Here is a 13,502-nt window from a genome sequence, read left to right on the forward strand (position 1 = left end):
CGACTCTGTCAAGAATAACAAAGTCGACACTTGGGGCCCATATCGAAACTTAAAACTCAGACTCAGAAATGCAATATTTTAAATGTTAAACCAAATTTAAATGTGCAGCATTGACATTTCAGTCCCGTACTCAGGCTTAAAATGTTAGGCGTATATGGGGCCGGGAAGATTGTTCCCTACGTATAACCTTGACATTAAAGTGACATAGATGGAATATGCTCATTGCATGGCGTCCGAGGTGAACAGTGGTATCAAAAATACTGGAATCCACAGAACGGACATGATAATAATTATCTAAAAATGACTAGTCTGAAACTTCCCGCTACAATGCTCATTATTGTACCCCTTGTCTTTGAACTATTGACATTGAAATCAACATGGGTCTCCTACGGAAACCCACGTTCCTAAATTTTGTCATTTTTGTAAGTACTGCCAAACCAGATTTCAATCAAACGAGTATGGTGTCTTTGACCCCAAAACTTAAATGCTAATGGGTAAGCTACCTAGCAAGTTTAATGATCCGGGCCATGCTTTTTTGGCTATTTTCCCGGACAAATGTTCGCTTGAAGTTCACCATGACAAACTTCTGACATGAAAGTATTAATGCGCCATCAATCACGTTTAACGAAGACTAATGTTTATCATACTAGTATTTACTCATAAATAGTAATGTGCGATAATATCGATAAGCTGATATATCGCGATACGAAAAAAAGAGTGATTATTTCAGTGGCATTATGAGCAATATATTGTTAACAACTTGACAACAAGTCATTTGTTTATTTGTTCTAATATTTACTAACCTCACAGTGTCATCAAAACTTGCAAGGAGCATTTAAAGTTATTTTAAGTAGACAACAAAGCAAATGGATGGGAAAGGCACCACAATTGATTCAATCATGAATAATAAGACTTGAATGATAACTCTTACAGCTGAATGATCCCAATTTCGATTATTTCGACACTTGGAACGCTTTTTCGAGATCATGAACAAATTACAAAGCCTAATTGATAAAGATAAGAAGCGATCTGTAATGAGAACTGAATTTATAAAAAAAACGCCTCGAGACGTGCAATCTACATCTCTCTTGTCTGTGCTATCATTCGACTGTCTACTTAAGTGTATCATTTTATATTTCTCTTTTCCGTGCTTAAATTAGATTGTCTACTTAAGTGCATCATTTAATATATCTTGATTGACAACAGGTTGGCTTTAAATACCGGGTCTTTTCACATGGTGTAATGGCATTTCCTTCACAGCAAGCTTTGTTTTTAACATTTATTTTTAAACTATAATTAAACCTTACGCTCGTAACTCCTCAAGGTTTTTTGTTGACCTGTTAAAGCGAGTTTAAACCAATGTAAAAGGGAAAAGGGAGTGGGGCACGCAGATGATCAAACATAAGTCAAACACCCGCTAGTTAATTATTTTAGTCGTACGTGTCATATTTTTGTAATTTAGCTATATATTTTGTGTATTGATCTATACGTATTGATAAACTATATGTATAGGGACAGTATTGCTTATACACGTGGAACAAAAGACGTTCAAATAGTTTCTACCATTAACACCCTTGCTGTCGCTCGTTAAGAGCTTGGTAGTCTGCGGAAAATGTTGGAACAAGAGTGAGGTGTGCGCATCAACGAGATGAAAGACAACAAGTGTACTTGTCTTTCACTGACCGTTCGAAGGCGCAAAGCCAAAATTATCTTGATAAAGATAAAGGCACTAGTCTTGTGCTTGTAATAAGAGTTTTTAACTACTTGGTTTCTCCGTGTCTTTTCACCTCATTATATAGAAATGCCTTTATGAAATATTATAATGAAATCTGCAGGGTTGTGCCCAATTGGCAAATATTAAAAAACACGTTTAGGTGCCAAGCGACACTAATCGTGTTTCCTGATTTCAATGAAATGTGAACTTTTCCTACGAAACACCAAACATGCTATGGGTTTGTCCTGAGAGCGAATGGAAAACATCGCGTACAGAACTTAGATGACGGTGTCCTAGGTTTCAATACGTACACCCATAAACAACTACAATATATTGTTTAAAACATCGCACAAATCGTTTGGCACTTTTTCTAGATTGTGCAAACTTTCAGCGAAAATATTGATGCGGTACATGTAATTGATCAAACTACATTCTTACACTATTCCTACTGTGTGCCTAAAGTCTGTTTTATATAAAGACGCTGTGAATTCTTACCTTCGTAAACTCAAGGCTAAATGAATACCAAAGGCATACTGATTGTTCTTATTCGCACGTTCAAATAGACCAAGCGCTAAGCGATACGTTAACGATCACCAAACACTTGCGTAAATTTCTCGCAGCTCCTCGTTAAAAAGTACGTGTAAATTAGTTTTGAAATAAGTTTAACCTGCAACTGAAAAGATGATGATTGTTAAAACATATCTCTTCTGAAAAAGAGCAGTTCGCTGTATATTTATAAATTGTACTTAATGTTAAAAATCGGTAGTGATGTAGATGTTATGATGAAACAACTACAATTGATTACTCTGGTAGGTATCCAGTGGATCATTGCGTCATGTATTCAAAAGCATCGGTTCAAAGAATTTCTTTAACACAAAACGTTACTCGTATCTCTCTCATCAACCGACAATGCATTACCCAGTGCTGTTGTTTCTATTGGTATAGCCGATAATGGTTATTCTCCGAATGCTAAAAAGTACAAGGGGTTTAAAAAAAATGTTGCTCAAACATTAATCATCAGAATTTCTAAATGTTTTCAATTTAAGACCTTCTATTGACAAAAAAATGGTGATTATTATTTTTGAAGTTATAAAATCCCCCAAATAAATGGTTGAAAGGAGTAAGTGAGAAAAGTGCATTTAACTTAATGATAATAATTCCACAAGAATTGCCAATTTTGTGACAAACGACGAAAAAAATCACCATTATAAAGTGTATATTATTTCTTTACGCATTCACATGTCTGCTGTTTTCAATGTTTAGTGCCAACGAATAGTTTGTACCTCAATAAGATCAATCGAAGACAAAGAAACCCAAACCTAATCCATCACGGTGACGAACGTGTTGGCTCATTTGATGGTAGATGTCATGAACAAACCGACATTAGATTATATCTGAACTTTGTCATGCAAACTTTGTGAACATTTATAGAAGCAAATTATAATTCGAACTTGATTCAGTAAGTTTCAGAATAACAGCAGGCATTAATAATCAGACAAAAGGATCCATTTTGTTCCAGAGATTATTCCAAAGTGTTCAAAAACAGTGCCAGACTATGATAATGTTTCAAAACATTTATATCTGACTGTATAATTCTGTGAAACTATTATCCGGAATATTATTACCTTTAGAATAAATGTTGACAGAATACATAATTTACGGACCTTCATCGAGACACCACTATCAGATACGTTTCTAAGCTTCAGTGTTCATGGAGTTTTAGGTTATACTACTTTGCAAGGGTATACAAGTTTGCCTTTTCATCATGGATTGATGTGTAAAGAGGTATAGCAAGGATTAAATGAAAAGAAACATGGTACCAAAGATACAAGGATATAGAACGATGGTAAAAGAATTACGACAATATCAGTTTGTTTTGGCCAAACAGAATAATATTGGAAAATAATATTGGAAAAGTAGAATCAAAATTATTGTGTTCATACCCGTTCGACAATTTGTGGAACAATGCGCGAACGTACCACATAGGGCAGAGTCGACAATCGTTATGGAAAGTGTGCTACCAGTAAAGTTGTATAAACCCTGTTGCGTTGTATCAAACATGATAAAGAATGATGAAACGTATACAAATGAAGAATTTTAGCTTCTGAAATCCGCGAAACACTTAAATGTACTATAAAATATAAATGTAAATACACTAAATAAACCGTTAAAAACAATATTAGCCTGTAAGTATGAAAGATTCATGCATATATCTTGCATTGTGTTGAGCATTACCAAACTGTGATACAATGCTGCTGTCGACCTATCTGGGAATGTTACATATGTACCTGATTCTAACAAGAACATGTGTATGATTATTACAGCGTTTATATTCAGCAGTGCTTCATAATTCTTATGTTTATCCGAGAAAACTCGACCTCTAGCATAGCATATTCGCTGATTCCTATTAACAATCTGAAACTTATAACAACTTTATGGAATTGTTGGGAATATCCCATACAAATATGTGTTATCGTCTCTAATACAACCGCTCTGTGCAAGTTCTTAGAAAATTGTTTTTGATGGAAATTTAGTCTTAATTATTGTTCATATTTTTATGCTATGGCCTATTTACCAGCGAGCGTAACGAGCGCCATGATCTGTTCCATAACATTCAAATTACGAACGATAACAAATTTGTATATTTTGTCACGTATGCAATGCGCCCATTATGGTGTTGACTCCAGTTATGCATAGTGTGAACCTTAAGTCTATGTCTATGACTGTATTAAGAGGATTGAAAAATTGTAGACTATGGAATGTATAAATATTATTCTATTTCTTTCTTTCTTTTACCGACTTCATACAAACACCTTCACGTTTTCATTGAGTAAGCGAAACGTGAGAGATTGCCGCACACCTGTGGCATTCCTCGTGGCTTACCGTTAGCCACATGTGTAAATAAAGATGCCGGAAGCGGGAAGAGGGAGGCTATATAAATAAGCAATCTTTTGAAAAAGCCGTAGCAGGAGCATTTCACTGCATATATCTATGGCATCCCATGAGGCTCAAAATTGCACAAAGAGAAGACGTGAAATATAACTGTCACTGTATTTTATAGATGTTGCTGAACTACTGAAATTGTATTTTATAATAATAGTAATACTAATATAATCTGTAATTAACACCTGAAACTTTAAATACAATATAAGTACACGTTTCCCCGTTGAAAAATAGCGCATAATGTAAATTCCAGTTTAAATCATATTTGTTAATGCGTATAGAAAAATAGACCGACGCTATTTTTAAACTTACTAGGATTGAAGTTTAAGACAACCCAGTAAATTGCGAATGAGCAAAATGCGCAAAAACTGTAAAAGATGCATGTTCCATAAGCGGTGTTAAACATCAGTTAATAACACTCATTGCGTTGTACATAACGATGTCAATTTTAAGTTGTAAGTTTAGTGTTTGACAATTTCCCTTTTTCTTGTATCATCTGGTGTCTAGTCCATTCAAAAACGATTAAGCCTCTGGACCTGAAGAATATCACATAAACTTTTTGATACAACAATCCATGCTTTGGGTCAACCTTGTTTATATAGAAGGGTCTCTGCACTAAATCTAGGTCATCAAGAAAGTGTTTGTTTTTGTCAGTGAAGTTTTTATTTATCATGTAATATAAACAGTATCATGTATTCAAGCCTATGAAATACGCATGTGAAGTTATAATCACCACCTTACAGCTCTAGGTTCATTTATGTGTATAATTATGGCTAGTCAGGCACAAAGCGGCAGTCTTGAATTTTCTCATGCTTAAAAACCGTCATCCTTAATCAGTTTATTAGCAAATAAATGTGTTAGTTGGACGTGTTTGTTGAATTAGTTCTAAGTACGATCAAAGCGGTAAGTTTGTAATAGAAACAACGACAACAGTACATTAATGCTATTACTCTATTTGATATGTCAATGTGTAACATTTGAGCCACTTAGTACGCCTAATATATCTGTTGTATATATTTTGTGATTACTATGTCTTCGACACTCGACGGTCACTATGCAATACTAAAGAACTTTTCTTTTGCACAGGCCAAAACGTCTATTCCAATCGTCTTGATTGTATCAAATTAGCCATTATGGTGCTGAAAACAATAGCATACTTGTGTTAGTACTGTATCAAAATGGAAAGGATTGTGTTGCTTACAATAGAATAGTTGTGTAAGTACTTTATCAAATTAGAAATGGTGGTGCAAAAAATAATAACACAGTTGTATAAGTACTGTATCAAGTTACTCATGATTGTGCTGCTAACAATAACATAGTTGTGTAAGTATTGTATCAAATTAGGCATGATGGTGCTGATAACATAAACAAAGATAAGGCCCATAACCACCATGGAGAGGGTAATTATTCTTATAAACTACAATTTAAAAATATACATTCTTCAACTTAAACGGTTAAAACTAGCAAAAACTATCATTCTCAGTTAAAGATCAAAATAAATCCCGAGACTTGATGCAATAGCTCAACAAATATAGCTGTTTGCAGACTTTGGAATCATTGTTAAATAAATAACACGGGTCATTATGATCACATCCAGTTTTTCCTTGTGGTAATTACAGATTATAGAAGAAAGCTATTCCAGGATAATTTCTGAGCCATTCCCAATAATTTTTCGAATATTTGTTTAAAGCTATTCGTATGATTCTTCTGTTATTTAAGAGTGATGTGTCATTTATAACCAGAAACGCATTTCTTCGTTTTATTTTAATAAAAGTATCCTTGTGTAATAATTGCATATATGTATTAATGTGTTGTGTCAGAGTAAACAGGTGTCTAGCTTTCAAAGGTGCCAAAACTATGTATTAGGCTATATTGGCCGTTGTTCGTTCAGTGAAAAAAGAAATAATACCGTTTCGATTTTTACCGAATTTGTATTTTGGGTTTTCTTTTTATTATAATGTCGCCAATGAAATATTATTATGTGTTGATAATTTATTGTAACGAACAAATCCGATTTCTTTTTCGCCATCAAAACTCATTTCGAACTTCTACTTTTTGTGGGACACTGCTTGAGAGCCTAGATATATATTGATCCACTACGATCGACATACAGACAAGTCAATGCATTTTATATGTTTTCTTGTAGTTTCTTTCAAAGAATACCTTAATTTACACCCTTAACAAATATCGTAAGAAGACATAAAAAAAACTGTATAATTTATTTAAAAAAAAAAGTCTAAGTGTTTTCGAATGGCTCAGCCTATGTTCTTCACACGACAAGGTGGTTCTTATTATTGTGTATTTTACGTGTATAGAATCAGCACAAGCTATTTGACTGCACAATACGGGGAAATAATACGTTAATCATGTAAAGAGCAAACATTTTTTGTCACTTTGTATCGCTTTATGGCGAATATTTTTTATGAAAGTACCCTTTCTGAATGTAAGTAACAGGTTTCATGCAATAACAGCTCTTAGGGATTTTCTCTGTCCAGGGTTAGGCTTAAATTCTACGAAATTGGTTTGATGTACTGATTGTTTTTCCGAATGATTAACAACGAAATTTTAATACCATTTAATGCCATTTTCATCTTTTTTTTATCGTGTTTATTTTCATATGTCTATGTTTTCTTTGAATTTAATTGAGTAATTAAGCATTTTATCACTAAGATGCTTTTAAACTACAGCCTTAGATTAGCACTGTTGGTTCGTACACTAGATGTTTACATTTAAACAAATTAAAAGACATACTAAACATTTCCTTGTTAATCATCCTCATGATTTTGCCTAAAAATATTGGTTATCCAAACAACATTGTAAAATACGATAACTGTCAGACTCCATTAGCATCAAAATTGAGAATTAAAGCAGTATCATATTTTTTTATGATATAATAGGGTTATTAATTCTGCGTTTTGAACGACTCGATTGGAACTATTTCAGGAGGCGAAAGCATTGTAGCATTTCTGTTGTAAGAGGTTCCATGTGGGGGTTTTTATTTTTTTTATCTTAGGCTTTCCGTGGTAATCTTTCTGCGGAAATATTAACGATAATTTAGTACATTCAGCCAACTAAATTACAAAGTGCTTCACCGATAAAATAAGCCTCAAGAATGATGATAATTTCTCTCCGGAATTTAAAATATTGATTTTGAAAAAAAGGCTATTGTTTTAACAAGAAGTTCGATTTTGTCGAATTTTCACAAAATGTAAAACATTCACCGCAGTTCCTAAATACACAACTTGATGTTTACACAAATGTATTCAATTATGGATGCTTCTCTAAATGGTCACTCTACATGCATTCGACTGATCTCTACAGTCGAAAGAAAGAGAGCGAACCCTGATTTATATTCGGCTTTAAATATCATAGCAAACGGTTAAAATACATAAATGGGGGTTGTATTCACAATGGGTCTTCATTTTATTTATGAACGATATAGCTTATTTGTTTGCGTGATATCTAACGCATAAATATAAGGTGAATAAAGTCAATGATGTATAACCAAAGAATGACTTAAGATGCATACAATAAATACGGAGCTGGCAACAGAGACTGATGAAGCTAGAAGAGGAATTTGGTATTATGTTAATTGAATACCGAACCTGAACTATATGTTGTGTTAGGAATTTTCACTTTTCCATCTCGAACTCAGTGTTACCGAAAATAATGCCTACCTTTTTTGCAGATAATTTAAGAGGCTGTTATCTTGAGTTCGTTTTCTGTGTAAAAAAAATTGCAAATTTTGAAATGTGCAGTTGGTGGGATATCTATCCCACGACCTCATTGAAGATAGTGGCGGTCATAATATCACTGCTTTCTAGAATTTAAACATCGATCGAATAAAGTCGAAAAAGATTTTTACAGATCGCCGATAATCATATGCAAAAAAGTCGAAATGGTTTGACCTATTATTTCCGAATTTCGCTTTTAATTTTAAACCGATTTTCAATTCTAACTGCTATCAGGTTATTCTTCCACTTGCAAAAGAAGAAACGCTTATACTTTTAAACCGAATTTTCATACTAACCGATATCCTAATCCTTTTCCAGTTGCAGAAGAAGATGTCTCTCATACACCAGGAGATCCAGAACGTGCGGCACAAGATGGATGCCCGGAAGTATGAGACATCGGACGATGACCGCCGCCTCACGACGCGCATTGAGACACTCAAGGAGCAGTTCCGGGAGCTGCTGGTAGAGATGCGGAAAGGTAAGGCGGCCGAGGGTGAGCTGGCAATCACCTTCTCCGAGGAGGACAGTAGGGTCAGTACGTTGCCATGGCGAAACTTGTGTTCAGATTGGTTATCAATAAGTCTAGAAAACTGTTTAGACCTAAACTTGGCTAAACATTGTCAATTTTGGCCGTCGCTTGTCAACGTCAGTAAACCTCTGCTACGCCCCGCTTACGTTAGATACTGGATACTATTTATACTTACCACATACTATGATAAATATCCCTCTGTCATAATTGCTCAGTTTCTTAACAGGCCAAAACATGTAGCATGCAATTACATAGAGTATCATTATAAAAGTGTGTACCTCAAACCGAAATGATTTTATTATCAGTTTTCCCAATCGATGCACACATTTGTAGAGACTTGGCTGTAATAAAAGATCTCAAGAGTGAGGATTCATTTTTATACATTATCTTTTCACAAAGACAATGAGCTTCTTGGGGCCATGAAAATAATAAGAAATTTTACTCATTTATTTTGCCTGGGCAGTTGCATCAGTTGTCCCCAGCCATTTCTAAAAATCAGACACATGGTTAATCTGGTATAATATAGAATCTGTTGATGTTCTAAATGCTGTCGTAATGGCTTATATACGATAAGAAATGACTACGTAAACCATCAAATACTGGGTTTGCCTAATAGATATAATATACAATCTTTTTGGTAAAAGATGCCCTCATTGTGTTTCCTCGTTAGAGAGAACATTAGAAGTTTCAGTCTTAAATTAAGGTTAATTATAACAATGAAGAAGCATCACAAAACCGAGAACGCTTGTGGACATAAACAACTTCTAACAAAAAAGGACAGATATAATGGTCAGTCTAGGAAAAGATAGTTTCATTAGACTTATTTTTGTTCGGCACTCACCAACCAATGTCAAAGAAATCCAGTCAAGTATTAATTTCAGACTGAAAAGAGAAAGTTAAGACTACAATTTTTTTTTTTTGTGCATGTATGAACTTAGCCCAAAATACCAGCCTGGTTATATAAGTGAGTTTGAGATGAAATAGGGTTTAATAGATATATGTTTATTCTTCAAGTGATGGTGAGATATAAACAATGGCAAAGTTATTTTGTCCTGCTTTTTTCGCTTCATATATTTCTACACTCTAGACGATGTTATACATTCGCATGGGTCACATTATTGCGGGTTTTTGTTCTTTCATCTACTGTAGATATTCTGTGTCTTGAATACCTTGAATGCACGTCCATATCATACAAGGAATTTAAAAAAATATAATAATTTATCTTGTTTCTGTATTTGCAGGAGGATGATGAGGACTACGAGATTCCCCGGCGTCCCTTTCGGCGGCGGGCGATGTCCGTCTCCTCCCGCCTGTCCACATCCTCCGTGTCGTCCATCGTCCGTCCGCTCCCAGCCGCGACACCCCTCATCACGCCGGACTACAGCCCCGACTCACCTCTCATCTCAGACAAACAGGTAATTAACTACTTATCAAACGTTGTGTGGTTTACAGCAGTGTTTATTCCTATTGCGCTAAATACCATGAGCTCAGTATAGCCTTCATTCGGGACAATCCGTTGCACTGATAGTTACCGAAAACCTAGGTTGATATGGACACACCGGAGAAAAGGATGTCATCATTATCGTATTCGAAACTAAAACCATACTGATTGTGATGAAAATGAGAATGTGTTCAAACCTATCTAAATCGGTACCAACACACGACTCAAATGTACCCTTCAAACGTCGCAACCAAAGTTTAGGTTAACGTTTGGTAGTCATAACGAAAACTACCAAATATCCGTCGTAGCAACATGACCTCCTGTGGTTATAACGTCAGAGTAACATTTATCGGCAATCGGGAAAATGATACTGTGGCAAATAAATAAAGTTATGTTTACGCTTCCAATGAATACGTTGCAATTAGCCACTTATGATGATTAACAACAAAAGATTCGCTATTCCTCAACGTAGTACTCGTTCTTGACTTCTCGGCAATGTAGACATTTATACTCTCTGACGCCTAGTAGGCTTACAGAATATATCGGAATAAATGTTTTGTTAATTTTATGTTGTTAATTCTCAACTGATTAATCAAATCTCTATATTGTTATCCTGTTTTAAAGCTTTCACAAAAATGTTTAGAAATACAAATCATGTGCTGAGCATTTGATAGCAGCATTGCTCTTTCGCTGTATTTTGATGTACTCAGTGAAACTCATCAATACATATATATATATATATATATATATATATTTCTTTTTCTTTTGTATTTAGGGCACAATTCCGATTTGAATTTAAATTTATCATTGATTCTAACAATTATGAAGAACACTAAAAGTCATGAAGAATATATAACGTTTTAATTTATCATTTCAGGTGCCTTACACAAGCTAACCGAATGAGCGAAAGTTCCATACGATCCCTTATTGGAGCCGGCGGCCATCTGGAAATGGGCGTCATAACATTGAAAATATAGAGATTCTAGAATACCAGTAATCCCCGTCCATGAAGCGTCGACACAAACCGCCCGCCTGACCACGTGTGGATGTTATAACTCTCAACGAAGCGGCGATATAAACTACCATTCTGCTGTGGGAACAAGAACTCTCTCCACGTCGAGTCAATATCAGCCATCCTGTTAGAGAGGTTAGGGTTACATTACTTTCTCCACGGGACGCCGATAAAACCACCCGCATTAACAGTTGTGAGAACAACAAGTCTCTCTACGGAACGCCGATATAAGTCAGCGACCTTAACAGTTTTTGATCCATATCTACGGAGAGCCATTATAATCAAACTGTCTGAACAGATATCCACGAAGCGCCCGTATTCCACCCTAATGCACAGCCGTTTAAACCAATACTCTCTACACGGAGCGCCGATATAAATCCACCCTCCTGAGCAGCTGTGGGAACAATGACACTCCCCAAGAAATGCTGATATAAGTCATCCCTTCTCTGAACAGCCGTAGGAACGACAACTTTTTCAGTGGTATAAGCCACAAGCATGAACAGCTGCAATAATAAAATCTCTCTCTTCGGAGTTCCGATAAAACATTCTCCTGAATGGCTGTGCGACCCCTTACACTCTCCACGGAGAGACGATATCAACCATCCGCATGGTCAGCTGTGTTTTCCATTACTCTATCTACGGAGGGCTAATATAAGACAACCACCGGAACAAATTTGGAAACTGGGATTACAACTATCCTCATGAAGCTGCAATATAAGCCGCACTCCTAACTAGCTATGGGAACCAAAAACTCTCTGAACGGAGAGCCAATATATGCCAAACGCCTGAACAGGTTAGATGACCATAACTAGGCCAATCACCTGAACTGTTGAGGCTTCCATGTTGCCGATATAAGCCACCCGATTGAACAATTGTGGGAACCATTACAGTCTCCAAGAAGCGTTGAACATGGAGAGTTGTATCTACCACTCTACCAAAATTAGCCACCTATCGTTGTTAGTACAACAAACAATTTTCACTCAAGTATTGCCATAGATTGACGTCCACGTTGTTGGTGCTTTCTGTCCTTTGACTGGACAAAGCTTATAATCATTATTTTAACATCGCAGTAAAATCGAACTTTTACAAATGTCTGAGTAGACTTATTTTATTATATTGCCATTCACTTACATTGCATGTCAAGTTTTATCCAGAGGGAAATGACTTCATGAATATTGATTGACCCATGTAAACAGTTAACATTGCATCGCAGTAATTATGCATTAAAAATCTCGAAAATAGCAACATGGTCAGAAATCACCAGCATCACCGTCAGCGATGCTTCGGCTTACAGAGATGACTGTTATACAAAAAGTTTATCCTTTTTTAATAAATTGTTGTCAAAACTGCCGAATGATGTGTTCATACTGTCCAAGCTGTGTGCAACTACCAAATGTGAAAAACACTATCGGTATTAAAGGCGCATAAAATAGGTTGATGCAAAAAGTTCCTGTTTTAAATTGAATGCATTATCATGTTAAATTCATTTGACTTTAAAGCTTAAAACAAAAGAGCATATTATATGCCTACAGATAGACTTATATAAGCGTTTATAACATTTTTTAATTAAAGGTACGTGGTTACAAGTTGCCCTGTCGAACTATGCCTGTTATGTTTTAATGATCTCACAGTTTCATCAAATATTACTAGGAGCATTTAAAGTTATCTTAATTAGGCAACAATGCAACTGGATGGGAAAGGCACCACAATTGAACCAACCATGACTAATAAGACATGAAGGATAACTCTTGAACCTGAATGATCCCAAATTAGATTATTTCGACACTTGGACCGCTTCTTCGCGATCATGAGCAATTTGCCAAGCCTTATTATAAAGGTTCAGAATAACTGCAGCCTGTAAACATATGTCCATAGAGCGAAGTAAACGGTCTATGGATCTGATTAATATAAAGTGCTCACAAGATGTGCAAGCTATATAGGGTATGTTAATGGTAAGGTTTCAAGGCTGTCTGCCGACTTGTATAATTTGATATAACTGGTTCCATTTAGTTTCGGCACGCAACAGACAAATGCCTTTAGATTTTTTTGTCGATTTAACAGTCTATTGGTTGCAAAAATAATTTCGAGACGTGCAATCTACATCTCTCTTGTTCGTGCTTACATTCGAC

General features: G+C 35.5%; 1 long non-coding RNA gene across 1 annotated transcript; it reads left to right on the forward strand.

Moving 5' to 3' along the window:
* Positions 1–8,765: 8,765 nt before the first annotated feature.
* On the forward strand, positions 8,766–11,361 carry LOC128237386 (uncharacterized). The gene is made up of 3 exons (XR_008261594.1): positions 8,766–8,869; positions 10,162–10,335; positions 11,239–11,361. It is a non-coding gene; the product is annotated as an uncharacterized LOC128237386 (long non-coding RNA).
* The last annotated feature ends 2,141 nt before the right edge of the window (positions 11,362–13,502 follow it).

Source organism: Mya arenaria, chromosome 6 (assembly GCF_026914265.1).
Source record: "Mya arenaria isolate MELC-2E11 chromosome 6, ASM2691426v1".
NCBI lineage: Eukaryota > Metazoa > Mollusca > Bivalvia > Myida > Myidae > Mya > Mya arenaria.